Source organism: Peromyscus californicus, unplaced genomic scaffold (assembly GCF_007827085.1).
Source record: "Peromyscus californicus insignis strain IS unplaced genomic scaffold, ASM782708v3 Scaffold_24__1_contigs__length_46423439, whole genome shotgun sequence".
Classification (NCBI taxonomy): Eukaryota; Metazoa; Chordata; class Mammalia; order Rodentia; family Cricetidae; genus Peromyscus; species Peromyscus californicus.
This window is the reverse complement of record NW_026294535.1, coordinates 16,848,273-16,865,084: the sequence shown is the minus strand read 5'-3', so window position 1 is coordinate 16,865,084 and position 16,812 is coordinate 16,848,273. Positions and strand designations below refer to the sequence as shown.

At 39.7% G+C, this 16,812-nt stretch overlaps 1 long non-coding RNA gene across 5 annotated transcripts in view; it reads left to right on the top strand.

The window, feature by feature from the left end:
- Window positions 1-3,965: 3,965 nt before the first annotated feature.
- LOC128119724 (uncharacterized) overlaps window positions 3,966-16,812 on the top strand; it is a 114,064-nt gene continuing 101,217 nt past the window's right edge. For 4 of the 5 annotated variants that reach the window (XR_008221648.1, XR_008221647.1, XR_008221644.1 and 1 more), the window contains exon 1: window positions 3,966-4,189. This is a non-coding gene — a long non-coding RNA (uncharacterized LOC128119724). The remainder of the gene's footprint in view (window positions 4,190-16,812) is intronic. The other variant, XR_008221649.1, reaches the window with a different exon arrangement.

Below are 16,812 nucleotides of genomic sequence, written 5' to 3'. Positions count from 1 at the left end.
GAAGGCTACAAATAGATCCATATCTATCACTGTGCACAAAACTTAAGTTCAAGTGGATCAAGGACCTCAACATAAATCCAGCTACTCTGAATCTGCTAGAAGAGAAAGTAGGAAGTAGTCTTGAACGCATTGGCATAGGAGACCACTTCCTAAATAGAACAGCAGTAGCACAGACAGTGAGAGAAACAATCAATCAATGGGACCTCTTGAAACTGAGAAGCTTTTGTAGAGCAAAGGATACGGTCAATAAGGCAAAGCGACAGCCTACAGAATGAGAAAAGATCTTCACCAACCCCACATCTGACAGAGGACTGATATCCAGAATATATAAGGAACTCAAGAAATTAGACATCTTTCTCTCTATCTAACTTCCTTCCTCTTCCCTCCTTCCCTTTCCTCTCCTGCCTGCCATGAACTAAGCTGCTTTGCAGCACTCTGTGTTCCCACTGCCTTGTGCACTGTTTCACCTGAGGCCCAAAGCAATGGAGACTATGAATTGAAACATGGGAGGCAGCAAGCCTAAATTAAGCCTACCTGCTTTAAGTCGTTTCCTTCAGATATCTGGTAATAGCAGAGAACTGTCTCTAACACATTGTGATGGTTAACGGTATAAATTTAACAGGAGGTAGAATCTCTAAGAAGCTCAACCTCTGAGCTGGTCTGTGAAGGGATTTCTAGATTGGAGTTATTACATTGGAAAGGGCCACCTTAAATTCTGGCGACATCCTTCCACGAGCCTGGATCCCAGTTGAGTAAAAGACAAAGGGAAGTGCTGAATGCCAGCAGTCACCATTTTTTTTTTCTCTTACTGAATACAGTGTGACCAGCTGCCTCATGCTACTGCTACCAGGCCTTCCACACCATGATGGACTCTACCTGAAACTCTGAACCCAAATAAAATGAGCTTGTCTGACGTCCTCCCTCCTCCCTCCTCTCTTCCTACTTCTTCTTTTTCCTTTCTTAAATTGTAGCCTGTTGTGTCATAGCAATGAGAATACATACACAAGGAAATAAAACATTTACTAAAGTAATTCAGGAACCATTTCCAAAGCCACCAGCTAAACACAAATCATTAAAGCATTGTGTGTGATGGACGTTGTTGTTAATCTTGGCAGTAAAGAACCTTAGTTTCCATTTGTCCACTGTTCAATCTTGTGCTAACAGAAGTAACTGACAATTGTAGACTTTGTTTAACCCATTTATAAACGAGTAAGGAATGAGCAAATTTTGTCACTTGTTCCTAAAAGGTGTGACTCAAAGTGTTGAAGTGGTTTAAGATACTGTAATGACTATTTAAGATACTATTGACTATTTTCTTCCTCCACCCTATGAGTACTGCTGTGGGATGTCATTCTGTATGCTGTGAATATGTGTTGCTCTGATTGGTTTATAAATAAAGCTGCATTGGCCTATGGCTGGGCAGGATGGAGCAGGTGGGAAAATTCAGGAGAGAGAGTGAGAGAAGGGAGAGTAGGGGGGAGATGCGAGACTGCCACCCAAGGAGCAACATGTAATGGGACACAGGTAAATCTACAGAACATGTGGTGAATCATAGATTAATAAAAATGATGAAATTTAATTAATTAATTTAATTAGTTAATTTAAGATGAAAGAGGTAGCTAGCAAGAAGCTTGTAATAGACCATGCAGTTGGTAATTCATATGAGCCTCTGAATGATTATTTTATAAGCAGCTATGGGACTGCTCGGTGGGCAGGACTGGAGAAACTTCTTCTACAATATACCAAAAGCAGTTGTGGGAATGAACAGCCATGGGCATTTGTGCCCAACACAACTTCAGGTTCCTTGTTTCTGTCACCACCTTATCAAATGGGCAGAGAGCTGGTATTGGATGCCTTTTCTGCATGCTTTTAGTTCTCAACCCTGTTTATCTAGAAAGGCAATCAGCACAGACTAGTTGTTCAACTGCAGACTTTTGTATTTGGAAAACCTGCTTGGGCCACCTTTGTGGGTAGTGGAGAAAGGGTGTTCTTTTGGTGGTTTTAATCTGTGAATTTGGATGTGCAGCGTTATTATGAGAATTGTCAGACACATGCACACTTGGCACAGACCACATATTTGAATACCAATGATTTATGAGATGAACCATAAACAGCTATATTAACCAAGAGTTACTGAAACTCTTCCATAAACAGCACGTTGTATCCCAATAGGAGCCCCAGGTTTCTCCCCTTCCCTGATTTTCTCTTCTGCCATTGCATATATAGCAGCAATGATCTGGTGAGGAGTTGCCAACATGTGGGGGAAAAAAAAGGAGGAAGGGGTTGTTGTTAAAGATTTTTCTGATATGAGTTTTACTAAAGGGTTGGTATGATTGGATGCAATGATTAGGCTGAACTCTTAAAGGTAACATTTAAACCTATTTTTGAAAAAAATAACAAATACATATTGATATATTCATAATATATTGCAAAATTGCTATGAGTCTGGTCTTCAATGTCCTCCCAGGGCCTGTTTGTTAGAGGGTACTCTGCAGGGAAGTGCTATTGAGAGGAGATGAAGCATGTAAGATGTAGAGTGTACTGGTAGGTCTTTAGGTCACTGAGGCTAACCTGTTCTTCCTTCTGTTTTTGCTTTCTGGTTATTAGGTAAATGTCTTCTTATGCCCTGTGTCCTGGTATGGCCCCGAAGGGGGAAGAACTAGTAGGAGGTATGGCCTTGTTAGAGGAAGTGTGCCACTGTGTGGGTGGGCTTTGAGTTCTCTTTTTCTCAAGCTTCCCTCAGTGTGACAGTCAGTCGACTTCCTGTTGCCTCTGAGTCAAGATGTAACACTCTCAGCTCCAGCACCACATCTGCCTGCATGCTGCCATGTTCCCCATCCTGATGATGATGGACTGAACTTCTGAACTGTAAGCGAGACACCTCAATTAAATGTTTTTATTTATAAGAGTTGCCATGGCCATGGTGTCTCTTCACAGCAATAAAAAACCCTAACTAAGACATCTTGCCACAGTGCACTGCATTCCCACAAACCTGAAATTAATGAGCCCTTATAGATCATGGACTGGAATGTGCAAAATTGTGAACCCAAATAAAAAATTTCACTTTCTATGTTGATTATCTCAGGAATTTGTTACAATTATAGAACGCTGATTAATACCATGATGGTGGTTAAGATAAGAAAAAAGATACTGGTGGAACTTATATAGAGGTGTTTGGTGCATTCTAGCTCACTCCAAACTAGACTTCTTAGCACAGACATACAAGTTTTACCTGGAGGAACTCTAGAGATTTGCTTGTCTGCAGCTATTTATTGGTTACTTAGTTTTTACCTGGTAATATTTCACGCATAGAGAAGAAATTGGTTTTCTTTCCCGACACGACAGAAACTCTAACTCTCTGTTAGATGCAAAAACATAAGCGTGGAATTTATTCCTCTGGTACTCAATATTTCCTTTAAAATATTCAAAGAGCAGATGGGTTATAGATGTTGAAAAATAAGTTAATTTTTTATTAGTTCTCCTGTTACTTTCTATCTTTCTCTGTGGTCGTTTCCTTCTTGATTGATTCAGCGTGATCACAGTATTCTCCCTGGAAGGTTCACAACTCATCATTCTTTTCCCACCACCATGTCAAAACTTGACCACACACTTCCTGAGTGATATAACCATGCCTGCTAGATTCTTTATCGTCTAGTCTCCAACTTTGAAATATCATTCCATGTCAGTTCTCTTAGGATCGAAAGCAGGAATTGGGGAAGGCAATGTTTAAAACGGTTTCGGTACTATATGCCACTACAAAATGATAAACCCCAAATTCTCTCCTTACAGTGTACCAAAAGCAAGTAAGGACTCAACAGCATAGGTGTACCTGTTAAAGTTCTGTGCCCAGCGTAGTTTCATGTTCCTTGTTTTGTTTCCACCGTATTTAGTGGGATGAAAACAAGTACTGGATTTCTTTTCTGCATGCTTTTAGTTCTCAACCCTGTTTTTCTAAGAAGGTGATCAGCACAGACCAGTTGCTCAGTTGCAGACTTTTATATTTGGAACATTCGCTTGAGTCATCTTTGTGGGTAGTGGAGAAGGAGTGTTCTTTCGATGGCTTTAATCTGTGCGTTTGGCTGTGCAGCACTATTATTAGACTTGTCAGAGGATTAGACGAAATAAGCGTTTTCCAACAGGGCTGCAGTGAGTGATGATGATTTTGAAGCGTGTTCAAGTCACACAGCGGGTAAGTGTGAGGTCTGGTGCCGGTGCCCAGGACTTTGATGACAATGTTTGCTGAATCATTCCATGACCTCATCATATAAGCTACCCATGATTCTCTTTGTCTGTCCTTTCGTTATTGTTTATTCTTACTGCTGGCATAGAACTTGTGATATAGCGTTACTTTTTGTGTGGCTCAAAATGAGATCTAGTACATAATACTTACTGAAAAGATAGTTTTTAGTTGAATATTTAAATGTGAATATGTGTGTCAACTTATTCCAAGGAGCTGTGTGCTCCTTAATTAATAGGCAAGAGTGATTTAGGTTATGTCCCTTAGTACTCTGATAGTAGCAATGTATCTCTGTCGTAATGGAACTAGAACCTTCCCAAACATAGTTGAGTGCTGTTTGTCTGTTGTTCACATCATCAACCTTGAGTCATATTTTGTCTTTTATTTATAGGTCCTTTCTATTTCTCTTCCTTTCCCTACCTTCAATTTCTTTATTTTATTTTTTGTTTCAATTTCATATGAATGACTTCCATGTCATTCCTTTGCAGGGCCTCTTCTTTTTGCTTACCTTCTTTAAAAGCAACATCTATAGATAAATCTCACCGTGATAAATACATTTGGCACAAAAGGACAGAAGATTAACATTATACTAGATAGCACCCATTTTGTGTATGTGTCACGTTCTTTAGGAGAATTAGTAATGACCTAAAACCCTGTGCTGAGCCCTTGAGGAACACGATTGACCCCTTAGTGTCTTTAAGTATTTAATTCCTGACTAAGACGGCAACATTCACAGGAAATGGTTAGCCCACCAGATGTTATTCTTTAGCGATTCTGCATTAATGCCAACGAGGAAGACACCAAATCATTCCCAAATCAGATTATTGTCTCACCTATTCTGTATGAAGAGTCCCTGTGGATTGCTGTGGCTATTTTTTAGCTAGAAAGATTACATCTGATTATATCTCGTGTCCAACCATTATTTTATTGTGATGAGAAGAGTTTGAATTTTTTTACATAAACATTTCTGCTTTCACTATGTTTCAAATGCATACAGTGCTATGAAGTTATGGCTCTCAAGCTTAGGGCAGATTTGAAAAGTTAAAAATGGTGTAAGGGAGCCAGGTGGAATGACATTTGTCTACAAAACCAGCACTTAGATGGCTGAAGTAGGAGCCTCCAACAACGTGAGACTAGCTTGGTCTACAAAGTGAGTTCCAGGGCGGTCCAGGCTATCTCGAAAAATGATGTCTCAGAAAGATTTTCCTTTATTCACGTAAGGGCTACACTCCTTTCTGCTTATCTACTCACTCCTTATTTCTAAAAAACAGAAATGATTTTTCTCTCTATTCTCTCTCCGAGGGCCTTAGTTTATCTCCCTGGAGGTTATTTTTTTTATTATGTGTTGTTTTTAAAATTATGAATCCATATAGACATCTGTCTCACTTATCAGTTCTTTACCTGATTTCTTGCACACGCTTTTTCTTCACTCTGCTCCCTTAAACATGAAAAGTATTCTGTCAATCTTAACTGACCTCTTCTCATTAGAAGGTCCTGGCTTCTACATCTCTACCCTTAAGTGATGAACTCCATTTCATAGCTGTATCAGTTGAGGGGCTTTGTGGAAAAATCTTTGCTGTAGGGATCTTCTAGGAAGAAAGTGCATAGAGGCAGCACAGCAATTCTAAAAATAGCAAGCCTCATAATTTTACATAATTGTCACTGCGATGGCTTATGTATCACCTCAGATCCTAACTGGAATTGACTTCTCCTTCTTCCTGTCTTCTCTAATCCATCACATTAGACAGCACTGGAGTGATTATATCATTCCCTTACTGAATTCTAATAGTAGACTCATTTTTGGAAGACATGGGTTTTCATGATCTGTAAATACACATCAAGATTCTAACTACTGACAAGATAAATCCTATGCAATTAATGATCCTTTAAAGCCACGAATTCCCTTACCCATTTTCAAGTCTCTTGGAAGTATTTATTTTAACAGAACTGTGTTTTGATGGAACTATAAAATAATTCATCTGGAAAGGACCTCGGATATCATTTAGTCTCAGCTTCCCAACTTACTAATTAAAAAGTCCAAGTGGAAAATATATTCACACATATATGATTATATCCACATATGCACACATATGTACACATCATATATATGTAATATATACTATGTATATATGTATAACACACATATGAATATATGTATACACTATACATATACATATACATATATATATATATGGTATATGTGTTTATATTCATCATCTAGTGTCTTAGACCTTGGTGGTTGTTAATGCCATACAATAAAATCATCTAAAAAGTGTTTAAACATGTTTGTATCTGAACCTCACCACTCTGGACTTGATTTAGTTGGTCAAGGAGGTGTGTTAGAGTGAAAAGAAAACCTCATTACATATCCCTGATATACAATTTTAGTAAGAAATAATGCTATTACTTCAGAATTCAGGACTGAGATATACAGGGAGCTAGCTTACCTGATGCCTCTAAGCCACATTTGACTCACTAAGGTGAGTTGATATGATCCCCACTTTGCATATGTATAGTGGTAGTTGAATAAAATCATTAATATAGATGGTCTGCCTCCTTGGCAGGACCACCTCCCTTCTAGGCCATAGCACTTTCATGTTCATTTGTCTGTTCTTTCTGTTCTTTTCTACCTTGACCTCATCTCCATTTTGCTTCTTTTCACTCCGTGGCTTCATGTCTCCTGTTTTCAGATCTGTGGAGGACATCTGTGACAGGGGTTCCCAGCTGTGTATGCCATAATCTCACCTGAGTTTTCTTAATACTATCATCATGATTTCATGTCCAGAGTTGCTTTCTTTTGATTTCAGCAACCAGAGAAGTGTTTGCATATTTTGTCATGGCCAGTATTGTCTCAGAAGTCACATGCTTAAAGTGGTACACCCGCATCCTCTCTCATTCCTAACCTTCCTGGCACAGAGTAGGCACTTTTGATCCACGCTCTTACTACTCTGAGAACCCACTATTACTGTCCTTTCTATCATTTCTGGTTTGTTAATTCACATTTCTCATCACAATATATGCTGTCCAAAGACACAGCTATGTAGATTCTGCCCCTCCTCATAATATCCCTCCCTAGCTTCTTTCTGATCCACAAACAGAGGAGTCCCCATTACTGTTAATCTGATTAGTATTCTCCATGGCCAATAGGAAACTGATGTATGGGAGACACTATGGCTTCAGCTTTGTTTTGTTTCTTCTAGAAAATAGCTGCTTCCAGTCAGAGTCACTAAGGAGTTTCCAGGCTTCATCTGGAACTGGGCATTTCTGAGAGAATGTCTGCCCTGTGCACCGGGCAACAGTTTCCTGCTACCTAAGGCACTATGTGTCATGTTTACCCCATCACTAAGGAGACCTTGATGAGACACATAGCTTTTGTTATATCACTAAACAGAAGTTCAAATGCTGTGGAGTTCAGCTAGGTAACTTTTAAAGGGATTCTAGGGTTAGCTTTTTGTTTCTAGAGGAAAGCAGATTGGTGTACTAATCTACATGGAAAATAGACAGGTAATACTGTAATTTGATGAATCTTAAAATAAAACTGACTCTGGAGAAAAATTACAAGTGGGTAAAAATAATTTCAATTAATGACAAGGGAAGTGATTAGAGAACAGTTCCTTTGGGATTCCCAGAAGGATGTTGGATATTAATACGATGTTGTCCTATTAGTATTCTCTGGAGCACTGAAATGTTTGCCTCATTAGATTGGAGCTGGAGCTCTACCTGTTTACTTTAACAAATATTTGTCAGCTTAATAATATTCCTCAGTCACGTGTTGGTGAACTGAGAATAAACATTGTTTCTCAGCATTAGGAAGGTAATGAATTTGCTTTTACCCTAGTGAAAGATTGGGAGAGGATACACTTAGATTGTCTGCAAAACCATTTCCTTGTGAAAATATCCATCCAATAGAAGCCAGAGAACAGCTGGGGCTCTTCCTGCCTGTAGTCTGCCAGGGTTTCATTAGGTTTCAACTAATCTATCTTTTCCCATTAGTGCCTTTAAGATGTGTAAAATTGCTTTGAAGATATTCATTCAGTGGAATCCAGGCTCCTCAAAAGATGTGACTGGAAAATCAGGATCTCTTGCAAAATCACAAGATATATTTTTAGTATGAGGTAGTGGGGGTTGACTAGGTCCTACTGTAGTGATAAATGTCATGCATGTATACAAAAGAAGGGTTATTGCTGGCCACAAATGATTGGCTGGGCTCTTTGTTCCCCTGTCATTATTGGCCACACTTGATGATTCTCTCTCCATCCAGAATATCTCCATTCAGCATAAGAGAAGCAAAAGAGTTTGTGGAAGCATCCACAGTGTTTCATAAATCCTCTGATTGGAAATGACTTTCATAATACACACTCGTTGGTCAAAAGAAATTGCATAGACACAGCTGAGCTCATTAGAATGAGAAAATGCCGACCTAATGCAACTGGAACAAATATGGAAATAAGTAGGTTCATAGTCCTTGCACTCCAGGTACTTACAAGAATTTCATTCATTATGAATTCCAAATACAGTATCAAATGCAATTACTGAACTACACTTATTAACTTTTACTCTGTGCTAATCTAGATGGCCTTGATTTATGAAAATATATACAGATGGTGCCTGATTTCCAATGGTTTGACTTGAGATCTTTCAACTCCATGATGGTAGGAAAGCAATATGCATTCATTAGAAAGCATGCCTTGAAATTTGATCTTTTCTTAGACAAGTAATATATAGTACTACACTCTCTTGGAATGCTAGATCAGAGCTGTGCAATCACAAGGAGAAACCACTGATACACTGTAATGCACTCTGTCGCTGAGCCAACCTTATCAAAAGCATTTTGAACTTACAGGATTTTCAGTTTGGAGGTTTATAGGCATGTGACCACATTATAAGTTGGTAGGCATATGCACAAAGCTTGACTGCTCAACCAATAGAGATGACACTTTGCTGAACCTTTTCTCCAGGGCAATAATCACTCCTAACTATAACACAATCATAGAAACCTGGTTAGACTAGGGTTGCCCACTGGAAAACTCCATCAAAAAATAAACCACAAATGAGACAGCAGAATCAGTGCTGGATATTTTTTGACAAGCTTAGCAATGGTGTATGGATTATTGATTGAAAGGGAGAGAGAGAGAGAGAGAGAGAGAGAGAGAGAGAGAGAGAGAGAGAGAGAGAGAGATCGTTGTATGAGAATGGGACATTTAATAAATAAAGACCCCAGTTAACTGGGTAAAATTTTTCTACATAACTAAATGGTAGTCTATGAATATGTCTGACGGTCAGGAAAAGAGTAGTCAGATTTATTGAAAATCTGCTAAGTTGGGCTTCACTATTTCTCTTAAAATTGACATGCCCTTTCTACGTTTATCCCTTCACAGGCAATCATCCATCATTCCCTGCTCTTTCCAGGAAGCAGTAAGCTTTTCAGCAGTCTGCAACCAGTAATCCTGCTTCTAATTTTAGGGTTTAAGTCCTGGCTTCAGAGATACTCAGGCAGTAGACTGAGAAGATTGAGGGAGTGTGGAGGATTAGCCTTGGGCAGCTGTATGACAAAGCTGTCTATTCATGCTAGATAAGAGTAAAAGAGGCTGAGATGTATAATTCGCCTCACATCCATCTGTCTTCTAGACCTCTTCATGAACTCAAAGAGCTGAAAATGACTCCCCCACAGGACACCCCACTTTTGCATTCTGCTGGTTCCTTTGATTTTTTATGCTGGGATGTGAAGGGAGTCTCTAATCTGTGCTGTGATGCTAAGGGAGCCTGGTTATGGACTGCTCCAAGAAATTGCATTGCTGGGAATTTATTCATGGCATATCACAATCCAGTCACCCAGTGATGCATCAAGCCATTCCACCCCACCTAGTGGGTGCGAGAATAGCTTCCATATCTTTTCACGCTTAGGAAAAAGTTCTCAAAATTTTTACCCTGCAGACTGGAATGACTCATAAGAGATGTTTTATCAGCAGCCTTCAACAGAAGCATTCTGATTTTCTGTATTTGAAATCCAAATACAGACCACTGTGTGCCTTCAATTGAAATGTAAGCCCCCTCCTTGAGTGTTGGATTACCTGTGTCTCCTAATTTACACTAATACTCCCATGAGATTTCTTTTTTCTGGATACTGATTTGGTAAGGAGGAAAATGGGTTTATTACCTCTCTAAAACTCTGAGTTGGGCACCTGTATTGAGTAATAACAGATGGTTCTGTATTTAATTTGCTTAAAGAAAAATTACTATTACCATTTCTCTCACACTAAAACTTTATTAAGGTAAGTAAACATGCTTTTGTGGTCTCAAATAGTGAGGTAAAAAAAATTAACTCCCCTAATAACTATAAAGTTTAATCCTCTGTCTTTCTGTCTCTGTCTGTCTGTCTATCTCTCTCCTTCCTTCCATCCCTCTCTCAAGTTGTTTATTGCCCATAGTTCTTTATCTAGGGATGGGCCCCTGTGAGGCTTCTCCCATTTACACTAGTATGTCAACTCTTGTTCAGGTCTTGTTCAGGCAATCATGTTGTTGAGAGATCATGGCTGTTTTCCTGTAATAGTTAGTGAATGGTTATCCAATAGAGTGGTAGGACCTAGAAACATATACATGTAAGGAACACTGCACAGACTCAGCAGGTTGTATTTATAGATTTATTTACACACACACACACACACACACACACACACACACACACACACACACACCCAATAATGGTGGTTAAAGAAGAGGAGGCTGTGAATTTGGGAAGGTGGGGGTTGGACATGTGAAGAGTAGGAGAAAGAAATGATGTAACTAGATTTTTTTAAGTCTAACACACACACACATACACACACACACACACACACACACACACACACACACACAAATACATGCCAAAAGTTCATGTGGCTAACATAAACTTATATAGAGAGGGAATCTAACTTACAATTAAGTGAAAACTGAAGCCTAAATACTCTCATGCTGTATGTATTCATCTACTATAATACTTTACATAGTGTTACAGAAATGTGTTTAGTTGTCTTTCCTCTTACTTGAATGTAACTCTTGACAGTGTGTTAATATTTTTTCTCAGTGATATCACCGTGGCATCCTTATAAGGACATTGCTTCCAAAAACACTCTCCTTTGGCAAGACACAAAGTCTTCAACATACTTTTAATCTTTGGAGTTCCTATGTAGACTACATGTAAATGCATATTTCGAGACAGTTCATTTGTAATTTTACCATTACTCCTACAGTTTAGATAATAAAAGCACAAAGTGCTTCTCAAACAATTTGTTATTTCAGGAGCAAATTCTAGTCTAGTCTATGCAGAAGGTAAAATCTCTATTATTTTTACATTTTGGTTGGCCCTGCCAAGATAAAATATTACACAAAATTAGAATCACAACAAAATCCGAAATATTCATTATCTCAAAAAAGCCCTACATATTTGAAATAATAGTTGGTAATAAAAATAGCCAATATGGGTAGAGTGTTTACTCTGAGCCAGAAACTGTACAACATTTTAAGTTACTTCACTCTCAAAAAAGAACCTCAACATAGAGAAACTATATAAGTTCCTTTTACAGAAAAAAAAGGCAAGGAAGGACAGTTGGTTCGACCATGTCCTCATAGCTGCCAATTAATAGATGGGAATTAAGATCCAGAAGTTGCAGCTAATGATCTAATGAGATGATTGTGTGGTTTTTTTCTTTCAGTATATTTATATGGTGGATTTCATTGACAGATTTTCATATGTTGAACCATCCCTTGCATCTCTGGGATGAAGCCTACTTGAACATGGTGGATGATATTTTTGATATGTTGTTCTTGGATCAAGTTTGCAAGTATGTTCATGAGGGAAATTGGTATGCAACTCTCTTTTTTTTGTTGAAGCTTTGTGTGGTTTGGGTACCAGGGCGACTGTGGTCTCATATGATGAATTTGGCAATGTTCTTTCTGTTTCTATTTTGTGGAATAATTTGAGGAGTATTGGTATTAGCTCTTCTTTGAAAGTCTGGTAGAATTTTGTGCTAAAACCATCTGGCCCTAGGCAAAGGACACCATAAATAGGACAAAATGGCAGCTCATAGAATGAGAAAAGATGTTCACCAACTCCACATCTGATAGAGGGCTACTATTCAAACTATATAATGAACTCAAGGAACTAGAAATCAACAAACTAAATAATCTAATTAAAAATGGGGTACAGATCTAAACAGGAATCTCAAATGGCTGAGAAACACTTAAAGGAATGTTCACCATCCTTAGCCATCAGAGAAATGCAAATCAAAACGACTCTGAGATTCCATCGTATACCTGTCAGAATGGTTAAGATCAAAACACAAGTGACAGCTCACGCTGGAAAAGATGTGGAGCAAGGGGAACACTCCTATATTGCTGGTGGGAGTGCAAACTTGTACAGCCACTTTGGAAATCAATATGGTAGTTTCTCAGGAAATTGGGAATGGATCCACCTCAAGACACAGCTATATCACTTCTGGGCATGTACCCAAAGGATGACCCATCCTACTACAAGGACACTTGCTCGACCATGTTCATTATAGATTTATTCATAATAGCCAGAAACTGGAAACAACCTAGATGTTCTTCACCCAAAGAATGGATAAAGAAAATGTGGTACATTTACACAATGGAGTATTACACAGCTGTTAAAAACAATGACATCATGAAATTTACAGGCAAATGGACGGAACTAGAAAAAAAATCATCCTGAGTGAGGTAACCTAGGTCCAGAAACAGAAACATGTACTCACTTATAAGTGGATAGTAGCTGTAAAGTAAAAGATAACCATGCTACAATCCACAAACCCAAAGAAGCTAAGTAACAAAGAGGGCTTGAGGGAAGACACTTGGATCACCCTGGGAACGGGAAATACAATAGATTTTGAGGGTGGAATCGGAGTGGGCTGGGAACAGAATGGAATGGGGGGGGGGGAGAAACTACTGGTTTGGGGGACATTTTGAGGCAAGGTGGAAACCTAGTGTAATGCTAACTCCATAGAATCTACACGAGTAAGCTTAGCAAAGACTCCTAGTAATTGGGGGGCACGGAGCCTGAACCGGTCATCTTCTGTAACCAGACAAGGCCTCAAGTGGAGAGATTCGGATGCCAACCCAACCACGAAACCTTTGACCTGCAGCTTGTCCTGCTTACAGAGTGTTCTGGGACCAGAGCCTAGCAGAATCATCACCACAGAGACCAGAAACTTTTCATTCAGCAACTGATGGGAGCAGATGCAGAGTCCCATAGCTAAACATTATTAGGCAGAGCTCAGGGAATCCTGCAGAGGAGAAGGAGGAAGGAGGGGTCAAGGGTACCAAGAGAACACGGCCCACAGAATCAACTGACTGAGACTTATGGGGGCTCACAGAGATCAGGGAGCCTCCTATAGGGGTCTGACCTAGGTCCTCTGCATATATGTTATGGGTGAGTAGCTTGGTGTTCTTGTAGGAATCCTAACAGTGGGAGTAGGAGCTGTCTCTAACTCTTTGGCCTGCTCTTGTGACCCTTTTCCTCCTACAAGGTTGCCTAGTCCAGCCTTGACATGATGGTATGTGCCTGGTCTTATTGTAGCTTGTTATGTCCTGTTTGGTTGATGTCCCCAGGAGGTCTCCTCTTTTCTGAGGGGAGGCAATGGGGTGGGTGGATCTGAGGGAGAGGGGAGGGGGAGAGGGATTTGGGGAGGAGAGGCAAGGGAAACTGTAGTCAGAATGTAATATATGAGGTAATAATAATAATAATAATAATAATAATAATAATAATAACAATAAATAATAAAGAAACTAAAAATATATTTGCTCACTATCCCACTGTTCTGCAACAACAACAGCATCATGTTTAGACAGACTTCTGAAGTTTCTGTGAGGTGGACCACCTTTGGTTTCAATTTCTTTTTTCTTTTTGTTTTTTTGAGACAGAGTTTCTCTATGTAGTTTTGGTGCCTTTCCTGGAACTTGCTCTGTAAACCAGGTTGGCCTCGAACTCACAGAGATCCACCTGGCTCTGCCTCCCGAGTCCTGGGATTAAAGGTATGAACCATCACTGCCCGGCCTGGTTTCAATTTCTAAAGCTTGAGTTTAGAATTATGATGGCTGGGGTCCTGGAAGTTTGGCTTGGGGCTCGTGACAAATGCAAAGCAAAACCCTTACTCACATAAACTTGTCAGTTCTGTGGGATCAAGGTCTTAGGGACAGGTAACACTGGGTGTGCTTTTGTGACTAGAAAATAATTTCAGTGTGAGTACCCTCTGCAACCACTGAATGGAAGGAAGTCCTGACTTCAAAATAGGGAAGCTGGGAATCCGTCACAATAGACTTCAAAAATGACTTCATTTACCCTCTGAGTTAGCCTGTAACTTCACTACAGTATTTTTAAATTCATTGAGCATAAGGATTCTTTGTCATGATCCTAATACATTAGGCATGCCACATGCAAGAATAATTAAGATGTTGAGTTATCAATTGATTAGAAATATGTAACCATGTAATTTCTGTTACTCAAGAAAGGTGAATTATAAATTTATGTAGATCAAAGTGACGATAAACTCACCAAACTCAGAGGTCAGAAATTATATAGAACCCTAGAGGCAGTGGGATGTCATGGTAGGAAAAAATGATTTTGGCTAATGGTAGGTAAACTGATGTTATTTTCTAGAAAAATCACAGATTGTATGTCAGAAAATCACTGAGGGGACGGATATGAAAGCAAGTTTTATGGAGTCTAAAGCTTATATTATTGAACAAAAGCCTTTTGAAAAATAGAATTCAAATTATGAATTCAATGACTGAGGCAGGTGCTGAAGTCTTGGCCCAGAACCTGTGGTTCTGTCTGTCTGTCTCTGTCTCTGTCTCTGTCTCTGTCTCTGTCTCTGTCTCTCTCTCTCTCTCTCTCTCTCTCTCTCTGTGTGGGGGTTGGGTGGGTGGGTGGGTGAGTATGGATAGGTGTGGGTGTTTGTAAAGCTTAAATTTTATTAAGTAAAGCAACTCTATGCCTAGATATTGAGAACATGAAATAAGCCATCATGTAGGATGCCAAAATCACCTATCAATATTTTTATGATAGAAAAGAAGCCTATAGACTTTACATGGAACCTTCAGTGACTGAGGAAGAATGAGCCAATGGTAGTTCTGTCCATGAATAGAACAGGGAAGTGAAAGAGGGCAATGGCCAGTGTCTACTGTTCACAGAGCGTCAGGCAGTCTGTGCTGGATTTATTTAACCTTCATAGTAGATAGTGAGCAAACACATTGGTTTTCCATATCACGAACAAATACACAAAGGTGACTTGGGTGTTTGTTCACGACTTCACAACCAGGAGAAGCTGCACATGGCTTCCAACTTCAGCTTTCCTTTGACTTGAGTCTGCATTTTTCGCATCCTTACATATTATCCACGGCCTAGGCTAAGCAGAAAAGTCCGGAGGAAAAAGAATACTCACCATGAAGCTTAGCATAAATGGCAATGAGGAAACTTACTTGAAAGCATGTGAGAGCCCAAAGAAAGCAGTTCTCCTCTGGAGCCCTGTGGTTTCCACGTCATCTCACAGCAGATGGGAATATATTTGTTTCAGGACTGCATGCAGTGACTTGCTTTCCGTCAGTGTGGAGAGAACCTGGAGCTACATGGGATGTCCTTAGATGAGCTACTAACTTGTGATGTACAGGGAAATCCCCTCATTTTCCCAAGGTAGCGGTCCAGGAGCAAGTAGATTATTTTTTCCCTCCTTGGGATGTGACTACAGAGTCTGCAATTCATAGAACAAGGAGGCAGGTCTGTCGTTGGAAAGGTGAATAATGACATCATGCTTTCTGTGTTTGAGAATCTGAGGCTTTTGAGGCAATAATTGTACCAAGCATGATAAACGCTGGCCTTTTTCCATAAGAAGACTATGATAAAGTATTTTAATACTGTGTTTTTAACCTTCAAAAGGAAAAATTCCAGTTGCTAATAGTGTACAGACCATAGGGGTGGGGGCTAGGATGGAATAGAATGACATTTCAGGACTTTAAGGGACTGCTGTTCAATACGACAGTGTCAAGCTGAAAATGCCCCTGCACATCCCTAAAAGATGTCCTTGTGCTAATTAATATTCAGACCCTACGAATGTTGGCTTTCAAAGGGGTACAGATCTTTGCAGATGTAATTTAGATGCTCCATCCATCCAGATGAGTAGATGGAGTGGATTTTCTAGACGGGCTTTGAATGTCAACACTGATTTCTCTTCCCTTCCCCTGCCCTCCCATTTCCTCTCCTCCCCTTCCCTTCCCTTCCTCTCCCTTCTCCTTTTCTTCCCCTCCCCACCCCTCTCCTCTCCTCTCCTCTCCTCTCCTTCCTTTCCCTTCTCTTTTCTTCCTTCCTTCCTTCCTTCCTTCCTTCCTTCCTTCCTTCCTTCCTCCCTCCCTCCCTCCCTCCTCCCTCCCTCCCTCCCTCCCTCCCTCCCTCCTTCCCTCTCCCTCTCTCTTTCTCTCTTTCTTTCTTTCTTTCTTTCTTTCTTTCTTTCTTTCTTTCTTTCTTTCTTTCTTTCTTTCTTTCTTTCTTTCTTTCTTTCTCTTTCATTCTTTGTTCTTTGTTCGTTTGT